Here is a 2472-nt window from a genome sequence, read left to right as displayed (position 1 = left end):
CTGGAGAGGGAGTCAGAAATAATAACACTTTAACAGTTTTTCTCATCCACCACAGCCTAGACAAAATAAGGAATTGTTTTCCAACAACCAGAACTTCCCCAAAAAGCTCAGTTGTTCACTACACACAATGATGGGCCTCCACCACTAAGGGATCACTTGAGTGAGCACCATTGGGAGACTCTGGCCTCATATGAGGAACTTCACTAAATGACCACTAATACCTCCTTCCAACCCTGTGTTCTCTGATCCTAAAAGGGTTTTGTGGCCTTCCAGTTACAGTGAAGGAGACTATGAAATATGCAGCAGTTTGTGGGAGTATGTTTGAGAAGCATCTTTGAGTCTAGAGCAGGAATCAGGAAACTTTTTCCATAAAGAGCCAGAGGGTACAAATAAGTTCTCATTGCAATTATTCAATTCCATCATTGTAGCATGAAAGCGGCCATATATGTAACAAATAAGAGCGGTAATGTTCCAATAAAACTTTATTTACAACACAGGTGGCAGTTGGGTCTCAAATTATTTCAAAATAAAAAGTTACTAAATGCTGACAGTAGGCGAGATCTGACCTGCTGGCTGAGGCTGGCCAACTCTTGCTCCAGAGGAAACCTGTCTACCTGGATGGCTCCCTTTTCCTTCCTGCTTCACCCAGGCAAGCATTGAGCCTAGTCAGCACTACCTCGTGAATATTACTTGTGACCTCCCATACGAGAGATAAGCCAGCCAGTCTCTTTAGATAATCAAACCCACATCATCTATGGTTGGCAACTGAGGGAGGATCCCAAACTGACCTCCCCTTTTAGAGACATGCACACATTTCTTAAAATGTCAATGGCTCAGCCTGGGCAACATGGCAAAACCCTGTCTCTATGAAAAATACAAATATTTCATGGGTGTGGTGACATGTGCCTGTAGTCCTAGCAACTTGGGAGGCTAAAGTAGGAGGATAGCTTGAGCCCAGGAAGCAGAGGTTGCAGTGAGCCAAGATGGTGCCACCACTGAACTCCAGCCTGGGTAACAGAGTGAGGCCCTATCTCAAAAAAAAAAAAAAAAAAAAAAAAGTCAATGGTCAATAAAACCCCAGGGTGGAAGTGTTTCAGCTTTTCAATCAGGAGAACTACTGTCTATTTAGAAATGCTAAGTACAAGGCTCCTCCCTTCCAGATTCCTAATAGAGGGCAGAAGCAAGGAGCTCCGTGACAATCAAGGCACAGCACTACACTTTCCTTAGGAAAGGCAAGTACGAAATAACTCCAGTACTTAGTGTTTTGGCTTTACTCTGTTGAACATGGATGAATACAGAACGTCTCCAGCATTCTCCTCCACCCTGGAAGACCTTTAGGTCAATCCAGAGGAAAATCAAAGCTCAGGAACCAACCCAAAGCCTACCTGAGCAAGAGCTGCTTTCTTGAATTTCTCTCATAACCAAAGCAGGAGACAGAAAGAGAGCAAGTATCACTGACTACAGCCCTGGGTTTCAATGCAGAGGCCTCATCACCCTGGTTAATGTGACCATAATCTTAGGGGTGATATGGTGAGAACCTGGAATCCACTGGATTGTACTGACCGGAGGTCAGGGCCACTACACTGACTACAGAAAGCAGGCAGGAGGAGGAGGAGGAGGGACGCTCACTATCCAAAGGGGCAACTTCAATGAGATGCTGATTAGCTTAACTAATTAGCAACAGTGTCAATTAAAAAAATTATAAATTGATCTATCTACATCTTATCTCATTTATTATTCTCAACAACTCTGCGAGATCAACATTCGTATCAACTCCATTTACATATAATGAGTTGACCAGTGGAGACTGAATCCTAAAACTGGTTGAAACTAAGAACACCTGGGTGTTTTACGTGTTCATGGTGAAAACTTGAACTTACCCTTGGAGCAAGTTGTTCCATTTTCTGGAAATAATCACTCAATGATCCCTCTGAGTTACACCTAGGTAAAGTAATTTCATTCCTACCCACTGGTTTTGGAATAGGGACTTTTTATAATTGGATATGCCACTTGGAAAGAGCATGGGTTTAGAAGCAGCTGATAAAGTAAATTGATGAAAGATGCCTTTTCATACATTTTTTACATATATGAATTTACACAATAAAATAAAAGAAAATCAGCAAGAGGAAGAGGGAGTGTGGACTGGGTAACACAGACCTATGTTGTTGGAGCAAAACGCTGGTTCTAGGCAGTAGATGGATGGTGCTGTAACTCATTGCAATGTGTCTCCCTGAGTGCTGAGCTATTACTTGGGAAGCCTGGCTTCACTTAGGCAAAGTGGAAGACGACCTCTTATGGTCAGGTATTATGGTCAAGTCAGGTTTCCTCTTATGACCCATTGGTAAACTTACCATTTCTAAGCTTCTGTCTCCTTGTCTGGAAAATGGTGGTATTACTTATACTATCAAAGCAGTTTCTCAGATAAATACTCTCTTCCCTGGCAACCCAGGTCCATTGGGGAAAGAGTATTTT

General features: G+C 42.6%; 1 pseudogene; it reads right to left on the bottom strand.

Annotated features, from left to right (window-relative positions):
- The window catches only part of LOC141583975 (splicing factor C9orf78 pseudogene), a 358102-nt pseudogene that overhangs the window by 341769 nt on the left and 13861 nt on the right, over window positions 1-2472 (bottom strand).

This window comes from Saimiri boliviensis, chromosome 3 (assembly GCF_048565385.1).
Source record: "Saimiri boliviensis isolate mSaiBol1 chromosome 3, mSaiBol1.pri, whole genome shotgun sequence".
Taxonomy (NCBI): domain Eukaryota; kingdom Metazoa; phylum Chordata; class Mammalia; order Primates; family Cebidae; genus Saimiri; species Saimiri boliviensis.
This window is presented reverse-complemented; position numbering and strand designations above follow the sequence as displayed.